The sequence below is a fragment of the Alosa sapidissima genome, chromosome 21, assembly GCF_018492685.1.
Source record: "Alosa sapidissima isolate fAloSap1 chromosome 21, fAloSap1.pri, whole genome shotgun sequence".
Classification (NCBI taxonomy): domain Eukaryota; kingdom Metazoa; phylum Chordata; class Actinopteri; order Clupeiformes; family Clupeidae; genus Alosa; species Alosa sapidissima.
In genome coordinates, this window is record NC_055977.1 from 7,612,013 (window position 1) to 7,623,853 (window position 11,841).

At 43.7% G+C, this 11,841-nt stretch overlaps 1 long non-coding RNA gene across 1 annotated transcript; it reads right to left on the bottom strand.

Annotated features, from left to right (window-relative positions):
* Positions 1-3,246: 3,246 nt before the first annotated feature.
* LOC121695657 lies at positions 3,247-9,014 on the bottom strand. The gene is made up of 3 exons (XR_006026131.1): positions 8,931-9,014; positions 4,609-4,703; positions 3,247-3,325 (listed from the first exon to the last, which is right to left on the bottom strand). It is a non-coding gene; the product is annotated as an uncharacterized LOC121695657 (long non-coding RNA).
* Positions 9,015-11,841: the final 2,827 nt, after the last annotated feature.

Below are 11,841 nucleotides of genomic sequence, written 5' to 3' on the forward strand. Positions count from 1 at the left end.
TAATCAGTGCATCAATTCACACATACTGAATTGATGCACTGATTGTAATGGAATTCAACTGAACTTGCTTACAACTTGCTTACATCATGCATCAATTCAGTACTTTACGCCTGCATTAATGCCCTTAAAAGTTTTACTTAAAAGCTTATTTTTACACTTCACTTCTATTTTTCGAGCTAGCAGTGTTTGGAATAACGCCGTTTAAAAGAATGGCGTTAGGTAACGACGTTATTTTTTCAGTAACGGGATAATCTAATTAACCTTTAAACACTGTTCGTTGCTACCCCCCCTTAAAGGAGAATTCCGGTGTGATATTGACCTAAAGTGTATTGAAACATGATACCGAGTGTGAACGTATGTCTCATAGCCCATCTCGACTTGTCCCCTGCACTCCAAAATCTGGCGCTAGTTAGCCGATGCTACCAACAGCTTTTTCAGTAGTGGTGCTTCGGCATCGGGCTAGCCATGCAAATAAATCACTGTTTTACACCCATTTACGAGGCTCAATGTATCTCCACACTTCATTGGTAGACTTCCGAGGGCGGAGGAGATACATTGAGCCTCATAAATGGGTGTAAAACAGTGATTTATTTGCATGGCTAGCCCGATGCCGAAGCACCACTATTGAAAAAGCTGTTGGTAGCATCGGCTAACTAGCGCCAGATTTTGGAGTGCAGGGGACAAGCCAAGATGGGCTATGAGACATACGTTCACACTCGGTATCATGTTTCAATACACTTTAGGTCAATATCACACCGGAATTCTCCTTTAATTTACTGTTCGCGGTCAAATTTGACCGAACAGTTTTAACTGCTCTTAAATACCAATACCATGACAAAAAGTATTATTTAATAGGACATTATTGTAAACAGACCCTTATTAGAACATTAACATTTACATGACGTGTGTTTGTGTGTGTGGGTGTGTGTGTTTCTGTATGTGCGTGAATGTGTGCGGACACTGTGGTTCACATGCACAATGGCAACATGACAAAATTAACTGACAACTTGAACTGTGTGTGTGTGTGTGTGTGTGTGTGTGTGAGAGAGAGAGAGAGAAAGAAAGAGAGTGTGTGTGTGTGTGTGTGTCTGTTTGTGTGTGTGGGTGTGCGTGTTTCCTGTGTGAAAAATGCATGTGTGTGCATGTGTGTGTGCAACATTGGTGGTTTTCCTGCACATGTGGCAACATGACAACATGAACTGTGTGTGTGTGTGTGTGTGTGTGTGTGTGTGTGTGTGTGTGTACATGTGTATGTACAGTATGTGTCTGTTTGTGTGTGTGTGTGTGGGGGTTTCTGTGTGTGCATGCATGCCTGTGTGTGCGAACATTGGTGGTTCACATGCACAAGTGGCAACATGACAACATGAACTGTGTGTGTGTGTGTGTGTGTGTGTGTGTGTGTGTGTGTGTGTGTTATGTGTGTGTGAGTGGGTGTACGTGTGTGTGTCTGTTTATGGGTGTGTGGGTGGGTGTGTTTCTGTTCACCCCTATTCACGTATGTGCGTGAATGCCTGTGCGGACATTGGTGGTTCACAAGTACAAGTGGCAACATGACAACATGAACTGACAACATGTACTGAGTGTGTGTGTGTGTGTCTGTGAGTGGGTGTACATGTGTGTGTACTGTATGTGTGTCTGTTTGTGTGGGTGTGTGTGTGTGCTTCTGTGTGTGCATGCATGCATGTGTGTGGGAACATTGGTGGTAAGTTGTAGGAGTGTGTGTAAGGAGATATATTTGATCTCCTGGATGAAATGTATACTCTTTCCCATTAATTTCCTATGGCGGTCATTTTTGACCGTAAACAAAAAAAGTGTTTCTACGTTGAATAAATCACTCAAAATTCAAAGAAAGTAGTCAAAATAAATTCTATGTGTTCAAAAGCATTTTGTGAAGGATATCATAAGATCTTGGGGCAATCTGATGAAAAATGCCATATTTATGGTACAGGGAATGAGTAAATCGGTCATTTTTGACCGGAACAATGTTAGAAGGTTAATTACTTTTTACAACGTTACAACGCCGTTAACGTTACTGGACGTTAAATGCAAAGTTACTTACTTTGCATTGATTGATTAAACTGTGTAATCCGAACGCACCCCTGGCTCACAGCTAGTGAGGAGGTGGGTTAATAAAGATGTAAGCGATTATGATTGGCTAAGGCAGAGTCATGTTTCATGATAGCCAATCAGAGACAGTGTTTTTACACACTTGCCAGCACACGCGCCACACACACACGCAACAGCTTACAGTAGAGATTCGACGAAACAGCAGAGGTCGGGAGCAATCCGATGAAAAGTTGGCATTTTCAAGGTGGAGATATAAGCACTACTTCAAATTCACTGTGGTCAAAGGCAAGAACGTGCATGTAATGTGTAGGCTGCATTATGTCCAGGAGCGAAGACTTTGTCGACATCCGTTCTAAGCAACTCTAATTTAATGAGGCATCTCACACACGTATCTAAAGCTAGTGGCCAAAAACACCGATAGCCTACCTACACCACAGATGATAGCTCGCCATCCACTAGCAAAGAAGGACTCGGAGCAAAGTCCTCCAAGCAGCAAAAGCTAGATCTTTCTGCCTCACAACAAAAACCTATGACACAGGCTGTGTCAACCATAGGTCTGTCGATGTTCAATATCTTGAATTTCCCCTCGGGAATCAATATAGTATCTATCTATCTATCTATCTATCTATCTAATAAATATCGAAAGTTATGTAGCCTACAAACACCTGTCTGTTCTACTAATTTAAACTGGCTTTTCAAAACTGCTCAAAAAATCCAAATTCTTTTACATTTTTTCACAAACTTTTAACAGTAACGCAAATAGTTACTTTCCCTGGTAACGAGTTACTCTTATCATAGAGTAATTCAGTTACTAACTCAGTTACTTTTTGGAACAAGTAGTGAGTAACTATAACTAATTACTTTTTTAAAGTAACGTTCCCAACACTGAGCATAAATGAAGCGTACTCGTTGAAAAACTCATGGATAAACACGTTGTTGTGCCACTTTAGAGAGGGGGGAAGTGTAAACTGGTTAATTTACGTTTCACTCTTGCTGATGTCTTTCTTGCAGTGTACATTCCTAGTTAGAGTTAAAAGGTTTCCCAAAGTGTTTCCACAAATAACGGCCTCATCGAGTTTCCAGATAGAATATTTAATGGGTCTTTTGTGGTGTCAGAGAAAAACCCTCTTCTCAGGACAAATATCAACATTTATTAGAAATACATGTGTGGGAAAAGCCATCCAATCGTCCTTTGAAAAAAAAGGCAACCCAGAATATGCCCAGCTGCCCTTTGTCAGTGCTCAAGGTCGAAGTCCATCTGTAAAAAAATAAAAGGTAACACTTTATTTTAATGTATCGCTGTTACAGTGTACCTACCTAATTAGGTACAGTGGTACAACCTGTGTAACAACGTGTACTATCAGGTACTATCATTGTACTTGCATTATGTATTTGTGGGTACCTACATATAGTTGTTACATTGTAATACTGAGTGCTTTTACAAAAGCCAATTTGTCTACATTTTCATCAGAGGCAAAGAGCTGACCTGAGACCTGCTGGATGGGGTAAATCTGGTCATGATAGATATACAAACCATTCTTAGCTCCAACCTGTGCTGCTACAACCTTGTTACTCTTTGATACAGTGGAATAAAGTGTACCAGTTAATTACTTACATGTACATATGACATGTATGTTGTGTTGTGTTTTTGATATCTTGGAACAGGTCTACTAATTCACTACATAGTACATATATCAACTGTGTTGGTACACACTTATTGCTCTTTGATACAGTGGCACAAAGCCATTAAAATGAAGTGTACCAGTTAAGTACTTACAATTACATATTACATGTATGTTGTGTCATTGGTGTCTTGGAACATGTCTGCCATTACCCTACATACTGTAGTACATGTATCAACTGTGTTGGTACACATTTATTACTATTTTGATACAGTGGAATAAACCCATTAAAATAAAGTGTACCAGTTAAGTACTTACATGTACATATTATATACATCCTGTCAATGATGTCATGCATCCTGTAATTGATGTGTTGAAACGTGTCTGCTGTTACACCACACAGTACATGTGAATTAGTAGACCTGTTCCAAGACATCGAAGACATAACATACATGTCATATGTACATGTAAGTAATTAACTGGTACACTTAATAGGTTTATTCCACTGTATCAAAGAGTAACAAGGTTGTAGCAGCACAGCTGTTACATGTACACTGAAGACAATGAGGCCTTGACTGGAGCTAAGAATGATTTGTATATCAAATCTATCATGACTAGATTTACCCCATCCAGCAGGTCTCAGGTCAGCTCTTTGCCTCTGATGAAAATGTAGACAAATTGGCAAAGTTTTGTAAAAGCACTCAGTATTACAATGTAACAACTATATGTAGGTACCCACAAATACATAATGCAAGTACAATGATAGTACCTGATAGTACATGTTGTTACACAGGTTGTACCACTGTACCTAATTAGGTAGGTACACTGTAACAGCGACACATTAAAATAAAGTGTTACCAAATAAAATAAAATAAAAACAATAATCACCCCCTCAAACCTATTGCACTGCATTCCTTACCTCTCCATTAAATCTGTCCATCGAGATGATTTGAAAAAATTAGCGGGGTCAGGTCAGTAATCCATGCTCCAATCCTCTCACACGATGAGGGAAGACTAAAGGGAATGTCAAAATGAAAGGTGAATGCTGCTGACCTTGGACAGGCAAACAGACAGACGGAATAATATTGGTCTGTCCAGCACAGGGGGAAAAATAGATTCAATATGTTTGTCTGGATTGGAACACCAGGGACTTCATAACAGACTCTCCATATTGACCGATTAATGTAAAGTACAGTGTACATGCAGAAATGAAGGTTGACAAGGAGAGGCTATTCTGATGGGGCACTCAGAGGGTCAGACGGGTTAGTATTGTTTGGAGGCAGGGTGACAGGGTGACATACCTCTCAGTCTACCCATAATTCACTTGTTTATATGGCACAGGGTCGTTCGAAGTGACCAATTGCATTTGCCTTTGACCCGCCACAGACATATCCTCTGGAGGTAATCCCCACATCTAACCTTAAAGGATGTGCATGAACATGAACAGATAAGCTACACAAAGCCGCCAGACAGACTTCATCTTCACGGGATTAGCAGTAGAGGGGGGGGGGGAATGTGTTTTTTTTTTCTTTCTGAATGTGGCACAAAAGGCCAAGGGCACCTTAAGTGTCACAGCATCCTTCACGTGCCTGAAGGCTCAGATGGCCTGTCAAGTGCTCAGGGTGGGGGACTGAGGTGGGGGTGGGAGTGGGGGGGCAACTCTGCCTCTCTGCAGCAACAGCACTGTACACAGAGGACATCTTTGATATCAAGATCACTCGCTGTTAAAGGAGAATTCTGGCGATTTTTCACATAGATCTCTGGTTCTCGAGGTCACAGAGTACTGTCAGTATGAAAGAAAAAAACATAAACAATAGGTTCTACCCAGCTCGAATTGCTGCAGCCAACAGCTACAGCTGCCAGGTAGCTAGCGCTACTCACTGGGGGCATAAACATGGGGCAACTACAGTGCTACACTCTGGGGGCATAAACATGGGGCAACTACAGTGCTACACTCTGGGGGCATGAACACCTTCTGCCATTGCCATTGCTCTTATAGGGTGTGTTCGAAACGCGTAAAGTTGCTAGCTTTTAGGATATCTAACTGGGGGGCGAGGCAGCAAGTGCGGTTCGAAACCGAAAAAACAAATTCTGCTGCCTTTTAAGATATCTTAGAATTCCCAAATAACGGTCATTTTTGAAGGCAGCATCGATGCACACTTCATGCTGCCTCCTACCCATAATCCCTTGCGGCAACGTCTGAAACAGCTGTGAAAGGTAAACAAACATGGCGGATGACATCGGTAATGGCTGCTGAATCTGTTTAAAATGTCATTTGTGTGATCTTATTTTGCTTAGATTTGCAGATTACAGATTAGAAATAAACAATTTACTATCTGATTATGCCATTGTTGTAACCATTAATAGCGTCTGGTCTGATATATCTGCCAGCCGTAAAACTAATTTATACCGTTAGCCTGCTAGCTTACGTAAGATAATTTAGTTTAACGTCAGGCCTTTGCTAACGTCATACCGTAGTGTTAACCAAAGATTCTAGAGTGCTACGCTCATTTTTAAAAGATGCATTTAATCCAAAGTCATGTCTAGTGAGACAGCTCTCTATGTAGGGAGGAAGGCAGTAGGCAGCTGTCTCCCGTTTGGAACACACCCATATTATTTGATTCCTATCGAGTGATTGTGCAAAGGCTCTCTATTAAGCTCTCTATTGTTTGATATCAAAATAACTGTTGTTCTTGATAGGACATATCAAACTATACATGGGCCTGTACTGACATTTAATTATTTGACTCCCTTCTCTTCCTTTTCGTCTTCAATTTGAAGTTTCAAACAGTTTGCCTGCAGTGATCACTTCTGCAGTCCCTAATGGTATCTTAGTCAGTGTAATTGTGAAAAGAAGTTTACTTTTATTGAAACGTTTGCCCGGGACTGCCATGCAGTCAGAGGCTTCACGTCGGCCACAGGCCTCCAGACTCAGAGATGCGTGCCTGGGCCCAACCGTAAGTCACTTTGGATGAGCGCATCCGCCAAACCGGAGGAAGCTGACGAGAACAAACAAAAGCAGCTTGCCCACAAGCAAGCAGCCGTCAGCACATCAGTCAAACCACCTGCCAATTCAGGCGATGTGAGTCACTCTCGGCCTCAGATGCCCTCCCTTGTCGGTAACCAACCACTAGCAAAAAAAAAGAAACACACATGCCTCCGGCACAACTCCAACAATGCATTACGTACATTAGCATCCAGGAAAACCCAATGATTTCCAGCATAATCCCACAAGGGCTGTGAACTTGTTTACCTTCAGCGGATGGCCGGGTGGTCCTCTATAGATTAGGATTATTGACATACCATGTCTATGACCGCCAGTCCACCCTAATGGCCAGAGGTCAAATGATCATTTCAGAGGGGTAATCCAATGGGTCACCTGCCAGATGAATCATTACAGATTAGGATGGCCCCATAGATTAATCATCCAGGAACTCGTGTTTTGGGCTGATGTGTTTGTGCACATCATGACAGGAATGAATGGACGTCACGTGACCAATAGATATTTTTTGTTTTTCGTGGGTTGGCGCTCAGGTTTCTAGGAAGTGGCACGCTGTAGGGTTTTCATAACGGTGGTCAGATGGGGTAACAGACGCACAAGGGGGGGGGGGGGGGGGGGACAGGGTTACCGGAGTCCCATGAGGTTAATCCAGCCTCCAGTACATACACTACAGGTCAGGACATTCTGTTTACACAGAGGAATGGAAATGAGCAAAGCTAACACACTCAAGCTGTCAAACATATATGCACGCACACACACACACACACACACACACACACACACACATTAACACATTCAGATGCACAAACCCCTTACTTAAATACCCCTTATTTATAAACACAAACACAACACAGACATATACACGTACACACATATATGCACGTGCACACACCTATACACATTATGCATACATATGGGCCAATAGCTAGTTTTGAGGAAATGTGAGGTCATGACCTCTATATATATCTTTCTAGCTGTTTCATACACTCTTTTTCTAATTAACAAACGTGTGTGTGTAGCTGTTGTGGTCTTATCTGTTTGCTCACAGGCATTGAAGGTTACTAATTATTAACAGTCTATTGTAGGTTACCAACGTGCCTTGCATATCTGATAAAAAAGTAAATACTAACTTGTAGGAAGTCTGCACGAAACAAAGACACAACTCATCTTAATATGCATGTAATATGCAGTGTCAACACAGACATTATTTCCTTCCACTTTTTTTTCTCTAGATACATTGAGGACAAATTGATTCATGAGCAAATCATATAGGTAGGCTACCATTAGCTAAATCAAATTAACACAGATTGTGCAAAGCTATAGGGACACATATTAGTTTTAAATAATGGCAAGCCGATCACTGTTATGTACGGTAATAGTGGATAAACTTGGTTGCAATTAAATGTTAGTCAACAGCGATAAGGACTCAACAGCAGGTTTGAACCAAGGCCAACCATTTCTCAGGCAGTGACAATCCACCACACCAATACTTACGCAACTGCAAGGACATGGACGGTGTCATTGCATGTGAATCACCGCTAATACATTTATAAATCCAAATTGCAATCTTAAGAACTATTGCATAAAAGCTAAAAGCAGCATTAGGTCTGTTGGGTCATCTGAGTTAAACATGATATACTACAGTATAATCGTCAGTGTAAGTGGCGCTCTTACAAAGTGTGTGGGTTAGACACACATATACACACACACACGCATGCAGGCACGCACCCACGCACACACACACACACACACCTCTATGTTTAACATGATAGTACTATGGTCAGTGTAAGTATATTGGTCACCAGGTCAATCACCTCCACACAGGTGCTATCTGGCACCCGCTAATGTACAAGATATGCCTTTATTACAAGATACACACACACACACACACACATGCACACTAACAGATACACATATTTTGACAATCTGGAAGTGTTTTTCTACACCCTCTGTATTAGCCCTGGCATCCGCAAACACTAGACATCACATACATACACACACACAGACACACACACACACACACACACACACACACACTCACATACACAAACACACACACACACACGCACTCACACCCACACATATATTGACAAGCGTTTTCTGCACCCTCTCCACAAGCCTTGGCATCCACACACATTAGACACACACACACCCACACACACATGACATAAGACAACACACACACACACACACACACACACACACACACACACACACACTGTTGTTAGGTTAGCACCCACACTAATGGGCTCCAAATCTTCTGTGGTAAGCGCCAGTCAGTCAGATAGATGTCTTCCTCTGGCCCTGTCTTTACCCCCTGTGGGCCTGCCAGAGCCATAGGCAGCACTGAGGACGAGGATTTAACAAGCCAACAGCTGTCCTCACTTAGCCTCAACTGATGGATTGGGAACGCTGTCACACACTTTGTTTGTGTGCTGTTTCCAAGCTTGAGTTTGTGCATAAACATGTGTGTGTGTGTGTGTGTGTGTGTGTGTGTGTCTGTGTGTGTGTGTGTGTGTGTGTGTGTGTGTGTGTGTGTGTGTGTGTGTGTGTGTGTGTGTATGTGTGTGTACATGCATGCATGTATGCGTGTGAATACATGATGATTTGTTGGCAAAGTAGTTCTGAAAGCCTTTGTGTTTAGTAGCCTCTAAACATCTGTGGATGACAGCTAATGCAGATGCAACCCTGTGTGTGGGCGCATATATCTGTGTGTGTGTGTGTGTGTGTGTGTGTGTGTGTGTGTGTGTGTGTGTGTGTGTGTCTGTGTGTGTCTCTGTGTGTGTGTGTGTGTGTGTGTGTGTGTGTCTGTGTCTGTGTCTGTGTGTATGAGTCATAGAGAGATATCATGTTGAAATCTCTGTGTAAGAAAGACTGACAGACAAAAGGTGGACAGACAGCTAGAACATATTCACATGAATGGAACACAGCGTCACAGCGTGCGAGACAGATATCGAACCAGGATTCCTAACAAAGCCACTTATGCCATTACATCACACTGCCACCACTCTGGAGAAGAGAGACCGTGGTTTGGGAGTGACTGACCGATGAGTGTTAAGTGATGGAAAGAGAGAGAAATGGGGATAGATGGATAGATAGAGCAAGGGAGCAATGGAAAGATGAAGACAGAGCAGGAGAGTGGGGACAAAGGGCAGATGAAATGGATCGAGTAAGAGATGGAGAGATTTATAGATGGCTGGGGTGAGAGAGAGAGAGAGAGAGAGAAATATGGATAGAGAGATATGGAAAAAATATAACATCAGCAGTTAATAGAGGAGCTATATGAACCTCAGATGCCCTTCGAGGACCTCAGATGTTTTCAACCTTGTGTGTGTGTGTGTGTGTGTGTGTGTGTGTGTGTGTGTGTATGTGTGTGTGTGTGTGTGTGTGTGTGTTTGCACATGTGCACATTGTATGTGTCTTTGTATTAATTTTTGTATGTGTATTTGTACATGTATTTGAGCATTCATGCATGTCTGCCTTTACGTGTGTAATTGTGCATGTGTGTGAGAGAGGTGGAAGTTTTTGTGTGCGTGAGTGCGAGTGTGCATGCGTGCGTGCGTGCGTGCGTGCGTGCGATAACAGCCAGATAGCTAGCTGCAAGTGGGCATGTCTCTACTGGATGTGCCTGGCAGCTCGCCTGTTACACAATACACTCTGACCTAAAGGTAGAGGTTACTGCGAAAAGCACTCTCAATCACAGCACACACACACAGAAACACACACACACAGAGAGAGAGAGAGAGAGAGAGAGAGAGAGAGAAAGAGAGAGAGAGAAAAACAAGGAAGTGAGGGAAGAGCTTGGTGGATTGGAAGAGGCTGCCAAAATATTTGAATATATTAATGAAATACTAAATACCCCTACAAATATACACATGTCCAAACACGCACACATACACACACACACACGCACGCACACACACACACACACACACACACACACACACACACACACACACACACACACACACACACACACACACATACACACACACTCACACACTAAAACAAAGAAACAGAGCAGAACTGGGGCACCTATAAATGTGGGCCTCATTCCCTGATTCAGCCAGCAAGAACAAACACATTTCCCCCATCCTGCATACAATCACACCCATTGAGGCTTTAACACACACACACACACACACACACACACACACACACACACACACACACACACACACACACACACACACACACACACACACACACACACTGAGACACACCTAGTTTAACTGTCACAGCTCAGTTGAGTGCCTGTGTGTTTTGTTAAGGTTAGGTCGGGCCCCTGAGGGAGCCCTGTGCAATCCCATTCAGCTGCAGCACAGGCAGCGGTTACAGCAGAGCTGGAGGTGGAGGAGGTGGTAGTGGTGGTTAGTGTTGGTGGAGGTGGTGTTGGAGGTGATAACGGGGGAGGTGGATGGTGGAGGTGGTGGTAGTGGAAGTGGAGGAGGTGGTGGAGATGGAGGTGGTGGTGGAGGAGGAGGTGGTTGAGATGGAGGTAGTGGTGGAGGAGGAGGTGGTTGAGATGGAGGTGGTGGTGGAGATGAAGGTGGTGGTGGAGAAGTTGGTGGTGGTGGTGGTGGAGGTGGAGATGGAGGTGGAGGAGGTGGTAGTGGTGGTTAGTGTTGGTGGTGGTGGTGTTGGAGGTGATAAGGGGGAAGTGGATGGAGGAGGTGGAGGAGATGGTGGTGGTGGTTAGTGTTGGTGGAGGTGGTGTTGGAGGTGATAACGGGGGAGGTGGATGGTGGAGGTGGTGGTAGTGGAAGTGGAGGAGGTGGTGGAGGAGGAGGTGGTGGTGGAGGAGGAGGTGGTTGAGATGGAGGTGGTGGTGGTGGAGGAGGTGGTTGAGATGGAGGTGGTGGTGGAGATGAAGGTGGTGGTGGAGAAGTTGGTGGTGGTGGTGGTGGTGGTGGTGGTGTTGGAGGTGATAACGGGGGAGGTGGATGGTGGAGGTGGTTGTAGTGGAAGTGGAGGTGGTGGTGGAGATGGAGGTGGTGGTGGAGGAGGAGGTGGTTGAGATGGAGGTGGTGGTGGTGGTGGAGAAGTTGGTGGTGGTGGTGGTGGAGATGGAGGTGGTGGTGGTGGTGGAGATGGAGGTGGAGGAGGTGGTAGTGGTGGTTAGTGTTGGTGGTGGTGGTGTTGGAGGTGATA